General features: G+C 54.7%; 1 long non-coding RNA gene across 1 annotated transcript; it reads right to left on the bottom strand.

The window, feature by feature from the left end:
* Positions 1-11,814: 11,814 nt before the first annotated feature.
* On the bottom strand, positions 11,815-13,614 carry LOC140697602 (uncharacterized). The gene is made up of 3 exons (XR_012074759.1): positions 13,112-13,614; positions 12,698-12,787; positions 11,815-12,038 (listed from the first exon to the last, which is right to left on the bottom strand). It is a non-coding gene; the product is annotated as an uncharacterized lncRNA (long non-coding RNA).
* Positions 13,615-19,793: the final 6,179 nt, after the last annotated feature.

Here is a 19,793-nt window from a genome sequence, read left to right as displayed (position 1 = left end):
GGACTCAAGCCTTTGAAGGCAGCCTGTTCCTGGGAGCGGGCGTGGGGAGGTCGGGGGCAGACAAGAGGCGGCAAAGGAGCTAAGGGGGATGCCTCACCGACTTGCTCATTTTCCTCCCATCTGCCCCTCTCCTGACCTCAGGGCAGGATCTACGACCCCAGATGTGCGAGATTTAATTCTCCATGTCAGCCGGGTCGTGGGAGGCTGACGAGGTGAGTTCAGGGTAAACGGACGTCGTGGGGAGCAGACTGCCTTAGATGAGCCGATCAGTTTGCACCCATCTCCACAAAGGCCTGGCCTGGGGGCGGCCTCTCCTGCCCCAGGTTCACAGCATGCTTGTTCGCATGTCAGCCTGGCCCAGGAGGCGGGCGCGGTGCCGTCAAGGGCTGTGGTGAGGAGGCGAGGCTTCCCCACAGAGCCCTTGTATTTGCTCCCATCTCCCCCTTGGTCGGTCCTGAGGTCAGTCTCTGCTATGCTCGGTACAGGAGGTGCACATCTCCGGGTAGTCCTGCTCCCGGAAGGCGGGCGCCGGGTGTTCAGGGGGCGGATGCAGGGGGCGCCGGCTGCCAAAGCAAGCTTGTGGATTTCCACCCAGTGCCCCAACAGCATGCTCTGGGGGCGACCTCTGATGCCTCAGGGTGGCAATTGGCATCCCTCCAGGTCGGTTGAGTCTTGGGAGGTTTCTTCCGTTAGACAGAAAGACAGACAGACAGACAAATAAATAGACAGACAGACAGACTAGACTCTTCCTCCATTTAGAAACACCCATATATCCTAACCTCCTGCTCTTCATCCATTAGATAGGTAGACAGATACATACCTAGTCAGACACACACACAGACACACACACACACAAACACACACACACACAATCTAGCCTCCGCCTGGTCATAAATTATGCAGGTACATAGACACACTAATCTCCTCCTCCATTAGATAATACTTAGACAAACTTAATAGACTTTTTATCTTCCTCCATTAGATACATAGTCAGTGAGGTTGATGGATACACACACAAGCCTCTACCTACACTTGCTAGATTGACACACTGATAGCCAGACACATGGGCCTCCTCCTTCATCTCAATTAGGTATAAGTTCATACATGGATATCTTATATATAGACAGACACACACACACACACATACTAGCCCTCTACTCCTCCATTAGATGCATATATCGACTGATAAACATAGTAGCTTCCTCCCCCTTAACTTACAGATACAAAGATTGACAGACCCGCACGCAAACACGCACACGCACATACACTGCCCTCCCCTGCTTGCTAAAACAGGTAGATGGGTAGACCGACACACTAACCTCCTCCTTCAAAACACAAAAATATAAAAGACGCACTGTCCTACTCCGATGCCTCACCTAGATAGATAGATAGATAGATAGATAGATAGATAGATAGATAGGGAGATACATAGCTAGATATGAAGGCAAGGAGATAGACATGCTAATCATCTTCTCCTCTGTTAGATAAACAGACAGACACACTCATAGACTAGCCTCTCCCATCCTCCAATAGATAGGCAGTCAGGATGCAAGTAAGACACAGACTCACTGGGGTGGGGTGCGGTCCAGGTTGGGGTCGGCAGCAGCAACAGGGAACTAGGATGTCCCTGGAGACCCAGAGGATTTGCTCCCTTGTCCCTAGCTGCCTTGCCTGGGGGCGGCCTCAGCTCCCCCAGATTCGAGGGACTCAAGCCTTTGAAGTCGGCCTGCCCTCGGGCGAAGGCGTGGTGTGGGCCAGGGAGGATGTTGGGGGCAGAGGAGGGGCAGCACAGCAGCTAAGGGGCATTCCTCGGCGATTTGGTCATTTTCCTCCCATCTCCCCTTCTCCTAGGCTCTGGGCAGCATCTACTCGCCACGTTTGTGGGAGTTTAGTGTCCTTGTCATCCAGGCCATGGGATGATGGTGAGGTGAGTTCAGGGGACAGTTACGTAAGCGGGCATGGACTGACAAGGATGAGCCAATCAGTTTGCTCCCATATCTACAGGGGCCTGGCCTGGGGGCGGCATCCCCTGCACCAGGTTAACAGCAGGCACGTTTCCAGGTCCACCTGCCACCCGGAGGTGGGCGTTCTGCGGTCAGAGGCTGCAGTGAGGAGGCGGGGCTGCCCCACCCAGCCCGTGTATTTGCTCCCATCTCCTCCATGGCCGGTCCTGGGGTCGGTCTCTGGTACCCTAGGTACAAGAGGTTCAGCTCTCTGTGTTGGCCTGCTACAGGGAGTCGGATGCGGTGTGGTCAGGGGGCAGGGAGTGGGCGGGACGGTGGCGGCTACAGGGAAGTCAGAAGATGGGCGCTCGTGGTGGCCAGGCAAGCCTGTGAATTTCCACCCTGTGGCCCCCTCAGCCTGCTCTGGGGTGCCCTCTGCTTCCTCAGGGTGGCAATTGGCATCCCTCCAGGTCGCTCGAGTCCTGGGAGGGTTCCCCTGTTAGACAGACAGACAGACACACATACAAATAAACAGACAGTCAGACAGACTAGCCTCTTCCTCCACTTAGAAACAGCCATATATCCTAACCTCTTGCTCTTCATCCATTAGATAGGTAGACAGATACATACCTAGTCAGACACACACACACACACACACACACACACACACACACACACACTCTAACCTCCACCTGTTCATAAATTACGCAGGTTCATAGACACACTAATCTCCTCCTCCATTAGATAATACTTACACAATCTTAATAGAATTTTATCTTCCTCCATTAGATACATAGTGAGATTGATGGATACACACACAAGCCTCTACTTACACTTGCTAGATTGACACACTGATAGACAGACACACGGGCCTCCTCCTTCTTCTCGATTAGATATAAGTTCATACATGGATAGCTTATACATAGACAGACACACACACAGACATACTAGCCTTCTCCTCCTCCATTAGATGCATATATCGACTGATAGACACAGTAGCCTCCTCCCGCTTTACTTACAGATACATAGATTGACAGACCAGCATGCAAACACGCACACGCACATACTGCCCCCATCCGCTTGCTCAAATAGGTAGATAGGTAGATAGACACACTAACCTCCTCCTTCAACAGACAAAAAAATAAAAGACACACTAGCCTACTCCTATACCTCACCTTGATAGATAGATAGATCGATAGATAGATCGATAGATCGATCGATAGATAGATAGATAGATAGATAGATAGATAGATAAATAGAGAGATACATAGATAGATATGAAGGCAAGGAGATAGACATGCTAGTCGTCTTCCCCTTTGTTTCATAAACAGACAGACACACTCGTAGACTAGCCCTTCCCATCCTCCAATGGATAGGCAGTCAGGCTGGAAGTCAGACACACAGAATCACTAGGGGCTGATTGCGGTCTGAGTTGGGGTCGGCGGCGGCGACGGGGAACGAGGATGCCACTGGCCAGCAAGAGGATTTGCTCCCTTGTCCGCAGCTGCTTTTCCAGGAGGCGGCCTCCGCTTCCCCAGATTCGCAGGACTCAAGCATTTGAAGCCCGCCTGCCCCCAGGCGAAGGCTTGGTGAGGGCCAGGGAAGAGGTTGGGGGCAGAGGAGGGGCAGCACAGCAGCTCAAAGGAATGCCTCGACGACTTGGTCATTTTGCTCCCATCTCCCCTTCTCCTGGGCTCTGGGCAGCATCTACAACCCAGGTTTCCGGGATTTAAGTCTCCTTGTCAGCCATGTCTGGGATGATGTTCCGGTGATTTCAGGGAACAGTTACGTAAGCAGGCAGTGGACTGACCAGGCTGAGCCGATCAGTTTGCTCCCATCTCTACAGGGGCCTGGCCTGGGGGCGGCATCTCCTGCCCCAGGTTCACAGCATGCATGTTTCCAGGTCCACCTGCTCCCCGGAAGTGGGCGTTCTGCGGTCAGAGGCTGCAGTGAGGGTGCAGGTCTGCCCCTCCCAGCCCATATATTTGCTCCCATCTCCTCCTTGGCCGGTCCTGGTGTCGGTCTCTGGTTCCCTAGGTACAAGAGGTTCAGCTCTCTGTGTTGGCCTGCTCCAGGGAGGCGGATGCGGGTTGGTCAGGGGGCGGGGAGGGGGCGGGGCGGTGGCGGCACTGTTTCCTTGGAGAGGAATGTCTGTTCTCTCGTCCCTCCAATGGATTGGCTGGGGCCTCTGCCTCGTCACGTTGTCACCAGGGCTGGCTCTCACTAGGCTAAAGACCTGCCAGTGTCATGGTTTCTAGTGCTGTCTCCACAGTGTGTCCGTCCGCCTGTGTCCTCCCCCGAGAGGTCGAGCACGTCTAACACACACTGGCCACCTGCTGTGCCTCTAGTTGGAACTGCCTGTGTGTGTTGTGTTTGTTTAGAGCACTGGGTTTCGAGAGGTTTTTAGACCCCGTGGATGTATAGCCTTTCTCCAAACTTGGGTTCTGAGGAACACTTCTTGCGGGTTGTGGAATGTCTTTCCGGCTATATTTCTGGGCTTTTGCTGGTTTCTTGATTTGCTTGGTTTTGTTTTTGCCCCAGGAAGTGCTAAGCATCTCCCTTCTGTCTTGTGACTGTGGTGTCTCAGGGCGAAGTGCAGTGCCTCACCCGAGGTTATGCACAGAGTTACCGAAAGGGCTTAATTGTGTACATGACATCTTTAGCCCACCTGGATTTCCCTTTCAAATATTCAAAATGGTATTTCAAGTGAAAACAAAACAAAACATCACCAGCCCCCGCTAGAGCCATGTGGGCAGGCACGCAAAGCCACCTTTCCTGTGGCTTCATTGACAGGGAACAGCCAGGAGAGGTAAAGACACCCAGAGGGGAAGAGGACTCGGGGCTGTCAGGGGCTCGGTGGTGGGGTGGGGAAGGGGGGTAGTGCATGCTCTGGATCCAGGGTTTTACTTTGAAGAAAGGAATGGTGTGAGCCTGCATGGTAGTGATTGTCGCACGGCATCGTGAAGGCACCTAGTGCTCCTGAATTGCATAATTTCAGAGGGACAAAGTCTGTATTTTATTAAAAGAAAGTTAAAAAGGCAAAAGAAAGGATGCCATAACCAATATGAAAAAAACAGAGGCAAGTGAAGAAAAACCAAACACAAATCACTTCAGGGGAATGGAAGTCAAGGTTGGGTGCGGGAGAGGATTCATGGTGGGATTTTGAAGAAGAAGGTGCGGGTGGGCGCAGAGGGGTCTCAGCCCCACGGGCTGGTGATGCCGGAAATGTTTCTCCGTAACCCAGTGGTCCAGCTGCAGTTGCAGCATCTTCAGGACATTCGGAAGCAGTGGGAGCTGCGCGACCTTCAGGACCAGCAGGAGCTGCGGGACCGTCAGGAGCAGCAGGAGCTGCGGGAGCGGCAGGAGCTGCAGGATCTTCAGGAGGAGCATTAGCTCAGGCCACAAGCTGGGGAGGGGATCCTGGGCCACGTGGGTCGGCTCAGTGTGACCATGTGGCCCCTTAGAAGTGGACGAGGCAGGCGGGGTGGTCAGTAAGATTCAAATCATGAGGCTGCTGTTTAAAGCTCAGAGGCCACAGCCAGTCTAATGTTAGGACGCCCCAGCCGTCAGCCTGTGAGGAAGTGATCGGCACTCCCACAACCGACTCCCATGGGCGCTGAATTCACGTCGACCTGAGTGAGATGGACCCTGGGCCTCTGGGCGAGAGTCCAGTCTGGCCGTGTCGGGACCTCAGGTCCGCAGAGCCGTGGGACCCCCTACGAGTGTTGGCAAAGCCATGGAACATGTGGCCAGCTGTCACCGCTGCCGTGGGAAGCCATCAGGGCCTCGGCTGTGCTGAGACAGTGATGTTCCCCTTTGTGAGCAGCACCTCCTCCATCATCAGCAGTTCCTAACCCTACCTGCTTCCTGCGGGCACAGGGGCCCCGTTCGGCCATAACGTTCCTTGGGGTTTCGTCAACAACTTCCTTTTTATTTGTGATTACACTGTATGATACTGCCTTAGTTATTTTTAACCTTGTACAATACTCGTGTCCAAATGTTAGCGCCTTCTTAATAGGAGTCTCTCTAAGTTATTTAGGATGCTCTGTAAATAGTGCACCGCTTGCAGGTGCTGCCTGTTTCCTTCTGACCAAAATGAAGACAGGCATGACCGCCTGTGTGGACAGCCCGCCGTAGCCGGTGTGTGAGGTTCCCAACGCATCACACCCTGCTTGGCGAGTCTGCTGCCCTTTGGAACGACCCCTTCCGTGTGTCCCCTTGAGACCCTTGCATGCCTCCTGTGCCCCAGCCTCAGTAGAGGACAGCCTCGAACTTCCAAATGCTTCCATGTACCCTGACCCTGGGCCAGTCCACTCCAGGGTCTGTGTCCTGCAGGGTGGACCCCCAGACCCAGCCACCCTGAGCCTGCCATGTTTATCTGACTCCAAAGCCACCAGGGCTTCCAATATCTTCTGTCACTAGAAGCAATATCTAATTCTAAACTGTAGAGACAGGTCTGGTCCAAAGCAGATTGGTGATTCAGAGACAAGCCATGTGTACAAGTTTCCCCAGATTGCAGGGCACCATGGGGGCTGACACCCCCAAACCCTGGCTGATGGGTGGGCTCTGGGCTCAGGCAGGATCCGGCCAGCCTTCAGAGACGCGATGCTCTGTCTGCAGCTGATAGAAATCCTGCACCATCGTCCCAGGAGCGAGCTGGATAGAGTGCTTAGATTCCTGCTTTCACCTCTCTCTCGAGAAGGAAGGGCTGGGTTTGCCTGTCACCATGTCCAGGTTCACCCCCTGGCAGGGGGTGAGCCATCTAGGTTCCAGGGTGCGCCCACCCCTCTGCATGGTGTGTTCTGTGATCGCCTGAGTTGGGATCCTGCTGGACTCCCCGCGTGGCCAGCCCTGCCCCTGACCCGCACACATGACTTGTAAGGAAACCGCTGCCTCCGTGTGTGTCGCCCGCGCAGGAAATGCAAGGTCACACTGTGCCCTGTATTGAGTAGCTCTCTTGGGAGGGGTCACAGATCTGCTGGTACACTTGTCATTCTCAGTATGCAGCCCCATTAGTTATGTGTGACTAACTCCCCAGAAACTGACTTATCCTTGGTTTTGTAATGGCTTCGGTGAAAAAAAGAGCAATAAAGCAAAAACCAAAAATCCAAACTCCGTAGAGACCATGAGTTTCAAAATACTTTGGTTTCGTGAAATAAATGAGGGGTGAGCTGTGGCCAGCTGACAGTTGGCGGCCTCAGCAGTGTCCCTGGGCCTGAACATCCCGCCTCCCCTGCTGTGGTTTGCTTTGAAAGTCGAATTTGCACTAGCAGCCTCTCATTTTCATGTAATACTCCAGGTTCCGCTGTGGATGATGAAAGACGTGACGTTTCTCCGTACGGCGCGTTGGGTTTCATCTGGCTTCACAAGTCCTTAGGCTGTGAGGCTGTGGGTGGGTCTAAATCAGGAGGTTCAAGGTCTGCTGGGAGCTGTGTCACCAGGCCCAGAGGTCAGCAGGTAGGACGGGGACCCCCACCTGGGTGTCAGGAGGGCGGTCGTGATGGGTCAGGCTTCCAAGTTGACTTTGGGGTACAGCAAAGAGATTTGAAGAGCTCCGATTCCACAGTACACATCATCCAGTGACATATGTGGCCAAAAATATCCAGGCCAGGTGCCCAGTGGTTGGCAAAGTGGGCGGTGGGGGGAATAGTGTTGTGAGTTTTCCCAGGATGGACTCAGGAGCTCGAGTGAATCCCGTCCAAGGCAGGGGTAGCTGGCCCCAGGGAGCACTGACAGACAGTTGTCCACCACCGCCCAGTCCCTCAGTGGTGGGAGGGCACCCTTGATTCTGTGTGACCTGATGGGCAAGAGCCACAGGCAGGCCCTGTGCCTGGGAGGGATGCAGTGTGGGCGGGGCAGCTGAACATAGGGATGCATGTAGGAGCGTGGGGTGCAGGGGGCACTCGAGTGGCTGGGACTGGGGTTGGCGTGGCCAGCAGGGCGGCCAGTGAGACCAGCATGGACCATGGGACCAGCCCTAGCAACTGGAATCTGACCTAGATTTTCCCTCTCGTGGTCAGGGGCCGGCACCCCAGACGGGGAGCGCCTGGTGAACTTTCACGTCTGGGAGGCCACAGGATGCTTTGGAAAGGATTCGGGGAGTTTCCCTTTGTCTCTCGTGTGCGCGCACACGTCGTGGAGGCAGGTCCTGTGATGGTGAAGCGGAATTTGTCTCCTCCATCATCTGTTTCATAACAAACCGAATTTCGAGGGTCCTACATTGGGGCTAGACCTCCTTACACGACTTGACATTGTGTTAACGACTCAGACATTTGTATTCCTTAATTACCCTGAAAATATAATCTGTTCCATATCAAATCTGTTTTCTAAGATAAAAAGAAATTATTCTGCCAGAGGTCATGCTTAATGCAAGTGTGTGTGTGGTGTGTGTGTGAATGGCATGGCTTAGGCAAAATTAAAACCACTTATTTGTTCCTGGGATTAAGATGGATGCATATAAAGAACAAATTAATTTGGAACATGAACAAATGACGGCCACACCCAGGGCATTCCCTGACGGACATGACTTGATTTCCCCTATAAATCCTGACCCTGGGAGGAGAGGGGGCAGCAGCTCTGGGACACAGAGGTGGCCTTGACTTCCACCAAGGTCCCAGTTGTGCCTGGGCATCTGTCTCCAACATCTGCTAGAGAGGAAGAAAGTCTCTTTTATTTTTTCCTATACTGAAGTCCCGCAGCAACAAGGCACTGAATTGGTCCCATTCTCCGTAGTTTGTCCTTTGTTTCATTTTGTTGTGTTTGGGATTTGTGTATACGTGGAGGCCTGAGGGGAGAGATACAGGTGGGTGTTGGTGCAGGGATTCTGGAGGGAAGAGTCGGTAGCCCCTGCCCACCTCCCTCCCAGTTACCCAGGGAGCCACTCAAGTTCAGCATCTCTCAGCTAACAGTGACACCAGCAAAGTTGTGCTGGTGTTGTTGGAGCCCTTAGCTAAAGTGCGCACGGAGGTGGCGGTGCCTGGCCGCTGGTACGGAACAGCCAGGCAGGTCCCCAGGCATCGGGTTTGCCTCACCGCCCATCCCCGGATGTGCCCAGGCACAGAGTCACCCTCATTTAGGCCTCATGCTGTGAGATTGGAACAGCACATGGACTGTCAGCTGAGCCCTGCCTGTGCTTTAACAATGGATCTCTAGCAAAGTCATACAGCATTGGCCTGAAAACTCTCTGCCTTATTTTAGCGTACGTTCTATCCTAAAACTGTATCCGGCAGCGCCACCTGCCAGCGCGTCTTAGAAAACACAGACTCTTCCCTCAGTGAGGACACTTGTCCTGTCTCTTTCTGTAAGGCCTCTTTGACATCAGCCAGGGGGAGAACGCGGGCCCCCAGATGCCCTCATACTCCACACGCTTCTCCACTTATGTGGAGCCAACCCAGCCCCCAATGCCTGATCAGAGCCCTCCCGTGTCCCCGTCATGCTGTGCAGCGATGTAGGTGGTCACTGCTCCTTCCTGGGGATGAGAAGACATACAAGAACAGATTTCATTGAAAATGTGCGGGAGGCGAGATGGGGATCGTGATGGTTGGTGAGCAGTTGGCAGCCGCTGGAGCACGGGTGTCCTGGGCTCCCCCAGGCACTGACTTCTGTGGTTCCAGGCAGATCAGACTTTGGATGGGTTGGATTCCAAAACAGCTGGCAGTCGTTGACTAAGAACTGGAGTTTAACCAGCGAGGAAGTCCCAGACCAACCCCCAAGAGATCTGTCCACCGCTCGGGCTTTGTAAACATGTGCAGGGCCGCCTGCAGGCACAGCCACGCAGCGTCCCGTCCGCGGGCTCTCACTCCCCGGGGCACGTGCATTGGGCAGTGGGCCCACCAGCAGCCAGAACTTGTTTCTTGCCTCCCACCAGCAACTCCCACGCCCCCTGAGGCCCGGGCACAAAGCACACGTCTCAGGGGATCACCCCCACGTCCTGGGACTCCTGATGAATAGACCACGATCTCTCCTGCTGGCCTGGAGCACCGGCACTCCCCGCCCAGGCATCAGTCCCATAGAGGCCTGTAGTTCTGCCTTTGGCCCTGGCGAAACCGTGGCTGCACAAGCCCTTTGCATCCAGCATCACATGCCGTGATGTTCCTAATTGTGTGTCACTTCCTTTGGTTTCCAAGACATGCAGCATGAGCAAAGGGATAGGCCCCGGTCACCACGGGTTGTCCGCCGGCTGGCTGCAGAGCGTCCCGCCATGGCGGGTCCTGGCCCCCACGCCTCAGTGGCTCCCGCACCCCTCCTGCAGCGCCCCCACTTGGCCCCGGCACCCTCCCCATCTCTCGTGCACACTGACTGCACACCACCCTGCACACACGGAGATGATGTAAGGTGATCATGGCCACCTCTTAGCAGCAGATTCCACTCTCATTTAAGGTAAACCCAAAGCCCACTCTTGGGTTCTCTTTACTCACTGAGAAGGGTTTTGGGAACCCTTCAGCCCTTCCGTGTCCCTTCCTGGGCACAGAGTGGCCCGGGTGACACATCCTCCCACCAGTAGAGCTCACTGAGAACGCTTCTGAAGACATGGAAATGAGATGTCTGAATCAGGACAACAACTCAATATCACTGGGTAACTTTTCATGATAGATTTGTATAATCAATACGGGTCTATTTTTACGTCCACTGGACACTGTAGAGCACCTTCCAGTCTTTTCCAAGATTGTTAAATTGAGACAAGTCATTGAATAATTTGTCCTATTTTTATTTAGAAACAAAGTGAATGGACTGAAATGTGAAATGTGAATGTACATTTCTTAATTGCAACTTTTCTACTGAGTGTTTGCACTATACTTTCTGGAATTGTATTTAACAAAAATAAAGGAAAAAAATTGCTTGACTAAACTCCGTGGCCAATTTAATTGAAAAACAGATCAGTGTGTGCATGTTTTAAAGACACTCCTGTGTGTTTCATGTACCCTGTCATTTTCTACAATGCAGTCACCCTGTCCTCCTTCGGGGCCCTGGCGTGGGGTCTGCTCCCCTTCTGATGAGCAGCCCCATCTCGTGACAGGTGGGAGCAGTGGATGGGCATACTTTGGTGCTCAATTTTTGCACCTAAATGTGAGATTCCAAGGAAGAAGATTTGAATTATTTGTAATTCCTCATGACTAGTCTCTCTAACCAGTGTCTTCCTGCTATTTTAATCTTTTATAAAACAATAGGAAAAAAACTTGCCTGACTGAAATGAAATATGGAAGTTAGGGTCCAGCCTCACTGTTGGTCTGTGCCCCATGCAGACCTAGGGAGTCCTGGGCCCTTTGGGCAGATGGGGATAGCCACCTCCAGGCAGAGGCCTCGGTGAAACAGCACAATCCAGGGCTGCTGGGAACAGCATTTAGTAGAGTGAGTGATGGCTGTCATTGTGATTTAGGGAAAAAAACCCATCCCAGCCCAGAGTGGAGTGTGGGCTCTCATTGTGGCAGATGCTAAATCTCCTGCATCCTCAGAGAAAGTCAGTGGGTGCCTCTGTCCCCCTTGAGAACAGGTTAAGTTGTATCCCTGCCCTGGACCTTCCAAAGCTTCCTGCCTGATGACCCTGTGGGGTGGTGTGAAGCATGGTCAGGAAAGGAGCGCGGTCACCATGGAGACCTGAGAACTGCCAGTGGGGAGCCTGGACCACTGGGAAGCCGTGGACAGAGGGAGGCGCAGGATGAGACCCCAGGAGATCGCACAGGAGGAAAGGTGGGGTGCGCGGGTTCCATGCTCTGGAAGCGCTCAGACTTTTTTCAGGTTCTGTGTCATGCGGGCGTGTGGGGGGAACCTAGTAACTGAGGGTGTAAGCCTGGGTGTGCTTGAGCTGTGACCGCCATGCGGCAGGCTCCACGGTGCTGCTGGTGAGGAGAAAGTATTCACCGGACACTTGTTAAAAATGGTAGGAAAGAATTTATTCAAGGCTAGTGCCAAAAGGGAGAGAGATCAGACTCCACTCCAGATACAGCAAAGACATCTGAGGGTTCTTGGCCACCGGGCAGAGTATGCGGCTCTGTGGATGGAGAGGTACCAAGAGGAGCTTGGTCAGGTATCGAGCACCAGGATTCTTGCTTCAGGTCAGCCAAGGACTTGGACATCAGGGGTGGGGGATGAGGAATTCTAAGAAGAGCCAAGATAAAATGGAACAAGAACAAGAAGTGTACATTGCCCTCCGAGGTGTTAAGGCTTCTTATAAACTTATGGACAGTCATCTGACGGGGTAAAATTGGAGGCCGAGAAACAAACCCAAACAGGTCAATGTGTAGGGCTTTAGCACCTAGAGAGAAGGCCTTACACATTGGGAGGAGAGGCAGAGAAAACTGTCCACCTGGAGAACACTGGCTCACAGAACAAGGGAATCCCCCTTGTGTCCCTTGGACGGTGCACTGGGTCTGGTGTCCCAGCCAGCGGGGCGTTTGAGCACAGGTCACTGGCGGGGAAGAAAAGCGGGCAGTGGGATCCAGATGAGAGGAGCAGTGTAGCAACTTGGGGCAAGGATGCAGATACCAAAGCTGGGCCTGTCTGACAGGGAGCTCAGGAGGGATTCAGCTGCTGCTCTGGGAGGTGGCAGGAGGTAGGGGGAGATACCCCGACCCTGGCTCCTGAAGCACCCCTCCCCTCCCTTCCTACTTCGGTCCCGCACAGCGCCCCTCATTCAATCCTGCCTTGGCCTACCTGTGCCCCACATAGACCCCGATGCTTCCCTCCCCATTGCCTGACCTCGAGCCTCGCTGCCTGCCTTTGACCATCCCCAGCATCCCCATCCTCCCTTGACCTACCTGCACCTGGGGTTCCATCCTGCTTCCCTGCTGGGGACTGGCCTTCTTGGATATGTGCATCTCCTGGCAGGCTCTGGAGCCCTGAAGTACCTGAAATAACCGTAAGTTAAGGAAAAGAATAAAGTTCAATGATAAAGAAAATTTCTATAATTTTATTCATTGACTAAAGTTTTTTACATTTAGATATAAAATATGCATATCTGTGTGCATATGCATGAATATATTTTGGGTATTTTTGTAACAAAATTACATATTAACATTTTATTTCTTTAAAAAATTTAAGCATTCTGGCAAAATGTTAGCATTTAAAAATCTTTCTTTTAAGAAATCAAATAATATGCAAATGCTTGAAGTTTCTTTTTCACCTTTCCTTTATCCCATTCCCTTCCTTCCATCCAAAGAGGTAACTGTTACCTGAAGTCAGTGTTATTTTACTTTCCCAGCTGTTTTTTTTTTCGCCAGTCCCGCGGCAGGGCGAGTGTGGGGGTCCAGCGAAAGCATGAGGGGCGGGATCCCCTCCCGATCTCAAAAGATCTCCCAAAACGGCAGTGGCGTGGCCACCCTGCCGCTGCCTCACGCGGCCCAGGAAGCATTCAAAGCGCCCGCGCCGAGGTACCCGGCGCTCCCGATTGGCTGAGCCGGACCAGCGCCCCTGGGCGGGGCCGGCCACACGCAGCGGCCGCGTGTCCCGCCCCCACACGGCGGCCGCAGGTCCCGCCCCGCTGGTGAGCATGCGCGCAGTCCCCACAGGAAAGAGTCTGCGCACACCGCCGCCCGACCTCCGTCTCGCGCCGCGGCTCCGTCCCCTGTCCGCGAAGGCTTGTCGGCTCAGCGAGACAGCCAAGAGCTGCGGCCGGCAGGGGGCTGTGAGGATCCAAGGCGGCTGCGGTGGCGCCGGCCTGTGGAAAATGCAAACAGGCAGCCTTTCGGTTTATTGCTCCCCGCCCCCCCACCCCGGAACCCGCTGCCACCGCCGGGGAACAGCCCGCCCACGAAGGGAGAACCGCAGCGAGACGCTTCGGCGGGAAGGAGGCCAACGGCCGGCTGTGCCGGTTGCGCACCTCAGGTGAGTAAGGCGGCGTCGGCGGGGCGCGGGGCGCCGGAAGGAGGGGGGATGCTGCGGTTGCCGCCCAGGGTCCCCGCGGACGGAGGGAGGCCGCGCGGGCCTCTGCAGGGCGGGGAGGGCGGTCGCCGGCAGTCTGCGCGCCGGGGGCCACGGCTGGGGGCGCGGGGAGCACCCCGGAACCCTTGTAGCTCCCCACCCTGAGCACCCTGGAGCCTATGTTGCTCCCTATCCCTCCGCTGGGCCCAAAGCTGTGCCCCCTCCGCTTGGGCGCTCTGCTGACGGGCGCGGAAGCCTCCGTGGAGCTCGGGCCGCCGCCAAGCCCGCCCCGCGCCAAGCCCGCCCCGCGCCTGGACTCTCAGAGTCGCCCGCGGCCTGCCTGGCCAGAGCGGGCTGGTGCCCTTGCCTCCCGCTCCTGCCCAACTGATCTGACTCCTTTATAATTTGGAAATCTTCCATTCTCACAAGGTAGGTTCTTTTTCCATTATAGGAAATTATAACTCTCCTTTGACAATTTTGGTTTTTGGTACTTTCTTTGACGTGACAAAGGGATGATTTTATCCTTTGGAAAGTCTAAGCCAACCAAATGCATAGTGACATTTAGGTCCAAGGCCAAAACAATCAGTTTCTTCCTATCACCGATTATGCTGTGGACATGAAAAGCATAAAAGTTGCAAAGAGAGGCACCCTTCATTGCAGATCTTTAGGCTGCTTAGTGGCTCGTTTGGCTAGCATAGGAGTTACAGAGAAATAGGAAAGACATCGCCTAATGTGTTCTGAAAGGTGGCTTTTTGTACAACTGTATACTCTGCCCTTCAAATTCTTTCAAGTTGTTTTTATAACATATAAAATTGAGGATGTAAATATATACATTTATGTATAATATTTATTTTGTTGCATATAAATGTGTATATGTTGAATGGAACATGTCTATTATCCATTCAATATATCATCGCAATAAATGACCAGGAGAGAATTAGTTTCTGAAATAAAGATAGCCTATGAGTAGCTTTCTTTCTGGAATAAATGAAATAAGCTTTTCATCCTCAGTATCTTTCCTTTAAAAATGGGCGTGACTTCCGCTCGTTCCCAGCTCCAGTGTTCCTTCTCCTCATCTGTGTCTCTCAGCGCCTGTCTTTTCTCTCGCTCTCTCTGTTTCTATCTGTATCTACCTGTCTGTGTTTCAGTCTCTCTGTCCCTTTTCCTGGATGCATGTGCGTGTACATTTACGTGCGTATCTGTGTATTTACGTGTTTGTATCATTCGGGCCCAGGGCAGGTCACTTCTGAAAATGCCTTGATGACATACTGATTCTTTTCATGTTGCTGAAGTTAAAACTTCTTTGCAAGTTGTGAGAGCACTTTGGTGGGGTCAGCTCTATGGATCGGCACTGACGGGAAAGGGCTGCGCCTGTGGCCCTGTGATGCTTCCTGCACACTGTTTCCCTGGAGAGGTGTGTCTGTTCTCTCATCCCTCTGGGGTATCTGCTGGGGCCTCTGCCTCCTCACGTTGTCACCAGGGCTGGCTGTCACCAGGCTAAAGCCCTGCCATCGTCATGGTGACCAGTGCTGTCCCCACAGTGTGTCGGACTGCCTGTGTCCTCCCGAGAGGTCGAGCACGTCTAACGCACACTGGCCACCTGCTGTGCCTCTCCTTGGATCTGCGTGTTTGTTTTGTTTGTTTAGAGCGCTGGGTTTCGAGAGGTTTTTGGACCCCGGGGATGTGTAGCCTTTCTCCAAGCTTGGGACCTCGCGGGTCGTGGAGTCTCTTTCCGGGTATATTTCTGAGCTTTTGCTGGTTTCTTGGTTTGTGTGCTTTTGTTTTTGCCCCAGGAAGAGCTAAGCATCTCCCTTCTGTCTTGTGGCTGTGGCGTCCCAGGGGGAAGAGCAGCGCCTCCCCCGAGGTTATGCAGAGAGTTACCGAAAGGGCTTCATTTTGCACATGACATCTTTAGCCCACCTGGATTTCCCTTTCCAATAATCAAAATGCGATTTCAAGTGAAAACAAAAGAAAACATCACCAGTCCCCGCTTAAGCCACGTGGGCAGGCACGCAAAGCCAGCTTTCCTGTGGCTTCATTGACAGGGAACACCCAGGAGAGGTAAAGACACCCAGAGGGGAAGAGGACTCGGGGCTGTCAGGGGCTGGGGGATGAGGTGTTGCGGGCAGAGCGTGCTGTGGATCCAAGTTTTTACTTTGAAGAAAGGAATGGTGTGAGCCTGCAGGTAGTGATGGTCGTACATCATCGTGAAGGCACCTAGTGCTCCTGAATTGCACAATTCCAGAGGGACAAAGTCAATATTTTTTTAAAAGAAACTTAAAAGGGCAAAATAAAGGATGCCATAGCCGATATGAAACAAACAGAGGAAAGTGAAGAAAAACCTAACGCAAATCACTTCAGGGGAATGGAAGTCAAGGTTGGGTGCGGGAGGGGATTCATGGTGGGATTTTGAAGAAGAAGGTGCGGGTGGGCGCAGAGGGGGCTCAGCCCCAGGGGCTGATGATGCCTGAAATGGTTCTCAGTGGCCCAGCGGTCCAGCTGCAGGTGCAGCATCTTCAGGACCTTTGGAAGCAGCAGGAGCTGTGGGACCTTCAGGATCAGCAGGAACTGCGGGAACTTCTGGAGGAGCAGGAGCTGCGAAATCGTCAGGAGCAGTAGGAGCTGCTGGAGGGGCAGGAGCGGCAGGATCTTCAGGAGCAGCGTTAGCTGCTGGAGCTACAGAAGCTGCAGGAGCAGCAGGAGGGAGCTCGGGGTCTCCTGCTGGATCCTGATGGTCCTGGTTTTGGTCTGTGGCATCTTCCCCTGCCCGCGCCTCCTCTGGATCTGTGACTGTTGGAAGTGGAGAGAGCTTTCAGTCTCGTGGATGTGCTCGCTCGTGCTTTGAGAGAGGAAAACTTGAGCCACGTGCCTCCCTTTCCGTGGGCCTCTTCAAGGGCGGACATCTTCCCAGAGCTTTGTGGACAGCTCCTACCCAGCAAGTGCCCACAGGATGTGTTTTGTGACTGAACTCTTGTAGGCAGGTGGTCTGAGACCAATGTTTGCTCTGGTGCCAGCAGCAGCCTCCGGGGACACCTCCCTGTGTGGCCCAGCCCTCGGCCCTCCCTCAGCTGCGCAGGTTCACCAGCGCCGCCCTTCTCACCTTGGGGCTGTGCCTCGGTGGTCTCCTGGTCCTCCACCTGACTCCCAGGGAGCTGCTCCCTGGGACATGTGGGTTAGGGTTAGGGTTACGGTTAGGGTTATGGTCAGAGCTGGGTCTGCTGAGCTGCCTGTCAGCCGCGGGCAGGACCCTGGCGTGCCGCCTGGGCGGTTTCTGGGGAGGAGGCCGTCGTGGTGGTGAGGACCCTTCCGTGTGCAGACTCACCCGGAGCTGGTGCTGGCCCTGAGAAGCGTGCAGCGGCCCCTCGCTCGGGGAGGCGGCGTGGGTGTCCCGATCCAGCGTCTCCTGCAGTCTCCGGCTCTGCAATGACAGTGAGTGGCAGCGGGCCCGGCCTGGAGGTCTCAGAGCCCTGCCCGGCCAGGGCCACTCCCGCTTCTGCCCGCTCGACCCTCTGCTGCCCGATCAGACGGGACCTTGGTCAGCTGAGACAGCCACCCGGGAGGGAAGAGACACAGCCAGAGGGCACGGGCTTCGACTCGTGCGGCAGGTCCCTGCCCCGCTGGCCACAGCCCAGCCCGCCAGCTGGGACCCGGGGTGCGGACGTGACAGGCCCCCCAGGCCTCTGACCTGCTCGTGCTTGAGGCAGGCCCCCCAACCCAGCCCAACATGACAGCCCACCTCCACCAGCAAAGGGAAGGGGATGTGGGGCTATACCCGGGTGGGGCCTGAGTGGTGGCCTGGGCTGGTCGGGCCTGCCCCGGGCCTCCCTGGGTTACCTTTGGGTCCCTGTGGCCAAAAGGCCAGAGGCGCCTGGGGTGAGAGCTGAGCCAGCACCGGCACCACTGGCCCAGCCCCTGGCTGCGGTCCTTCTGGGCACCGCGGCCTCGGTGTGTTGGGATGCAGCAGAACATGGGTGACTGAGTTGAGCTGAGTTCACCAACCGGGTGAGCTGAGTAGGGGCTTCTCGACAGAGTGGGTGCCCGGTGACCTCGGGTCTTAATTCTGTTGGGTTCGGTTGCCAGGGAAGTGAGGTCACTTCCCAGGGTCCCCTTCCCCAAGCTGCCACACTCAGGGTATTCTCTGACGGCCATGACTTGATTTCCCCCAGAAATCCTGACCCCGGTTGTGGGAGGGCAGCAGCTCTGGGACACAGTGGTGGCCTTGACTCCCACCAAGTTCCCAGTGGTGCCTGGGTGTCTGTCTCCAATATCTCCTAGAGAGGAAGAAAGCCTCTTTTCACTTTTCTTTTACTGCAGTCCTGCAGCATCAAGGCACTGAATTGGTCCCATTCTCCCTAGTTCGTCCTTTGTTTCATTTTGTTGTGTTTTGGTTTTGAGTATATGTGATGGCCTTAGGGGAGAGGCACAGGTGTGTGTTGGTGCAGGGATTCTGGAGGGAAGAGCCGGCAGCCCCCCGCCCACCTCCCTCCCAGTTACCCAGAGAGCCACTCACGTTCAGCACCTCTCAGCTAACAGTGACACCTGCAAAGTTGTCCTGGTGTTGATGGAGCCCTTAGCTCATGCATGCACGGTGCTTGTGGTGCCTGGTCGGCTGGTTTGGAACAGCCATGGAGGTCCCCAGGCATCGGCTTTGCCCCACCGCCCATCCCCGGATGTGCCCAGGCACAGAGTCACCCTCACTTAGGCCTCATGCTGTGAGTTTGGGATAGCACATGGGCTGTGAGCTGAGCCCTGCCTGTGCTTTAATGAAGGATCTCTAGCAAAGTCACACAGCGTTGGCCTGAAAACTCCCTGCCTTATCTTAGCGTACGTTCTATCCTAAAACTGTATCCGGCAGCGCCACCTGCCAGCGCGTCTTAGAAAACACAGACTCTTCCCTCAGTGAGGACACTTGTCCTGTCTCTTTCCGTAAGGCCTCTTTGACATCAGCCAGGGGGAGAACGCGGGCCCCCAGATGCCCTCATACTCCACACGCTTCTCCACTTATGTGGAGCCAACCCAGCCCCCAATGCCTGATCAGAGCCCTCCCGTGTCCCCGTCATGCTGTGCAGCGATGTAGGTGGTCACTGTTCATTCCTGGGGATGAGAGGACATACAAGAACAGATTTCACTGAAAATGTTCGGGAGGCGAGATGGGGATCATTATGGATGGTGAGCAGTTGGCAGCTGCTGGAGCATGGGTGTCCTGGGCTCCCCCAGGCACTGACTTCTGTGGTTCCAGGCAGATCAGACTTTGGATGGGTTGGATTCCAAAACAGCTGGCAGTCGTTGACTAAGAATTGGCGTTTAAACAGCGAGGAAGTCCCAGACCAACCCCCAAGAGATCTGTCCACTGCTCGGGCTTTGTAAACTTGCGCAGGGCCGCCTGCAGGCATAGCCACGCAGCGTCCCGTCCGCGGGCTCTCCCTCCCCGGGGCATGTGCATTGGGCAGTGGGCCCACCAGCAGCCAGAACTTGTTTCTTGCCTCCCACCAGCAACTCCCATGCCCCCTGAGGCCCGGGCACAAAGCACACGTCTCAGGGGACCACCCCCACGTCCTGGGACTCCTGATGAATATACCGTGGCCTCTTCTGCCGGCCTGGAGCGCCGGCTCTCCCCACCCAGGCATCAGTCCCAGACAGGCCCGCAGTTCTGCCTTTGGCCCTGGCGAAACCTTGGCTGCACAAGCCCTTTGCACTCAGCATTGCATGCTGTAAAGTTCCTAATTGTGTGTCACTTAGTGTGGATTCCAAGACACGCAGCATGCGCAAAGGGACAGGCCCCGGTCACCACGGGTCGTCCACCGGCTGGCTGCAGTGCGTCCCGCACCGGCGGGTCCTGGCCCCCACGCCTCAGTGGCTCCCGCACCCCTCCTGCAGCGCTCCCACTTGGCCCCGGCACCCTCCCCGTCTCTCGTGCACACTGACTGCACACCACCCTGCACACGCGGAGATGATGTAAGGTGATCATGGCCACCTCTTAGCAGCAGATTCCAC

The sequence above is a fragment of the Vicugna pacos genome, chromosome 7, assembly GCF_048564905.1.
Source record: "Vicugna pacos chromosome 7, VicPac4, whole genome shotgun sequence".
In the NCBI taxonomy this organism is placed as follows: domain Eukaryota; kingdom Metazoa; phylum Chordata; class Mammalia; order Artiodactyla; family Camelidae; genus Vicugna; species Vicugna pacos.
Note: the sequence above shows the minus strand (reverse complement) of the source record. Positions and strands in the feature narration are given on the sequence as shown.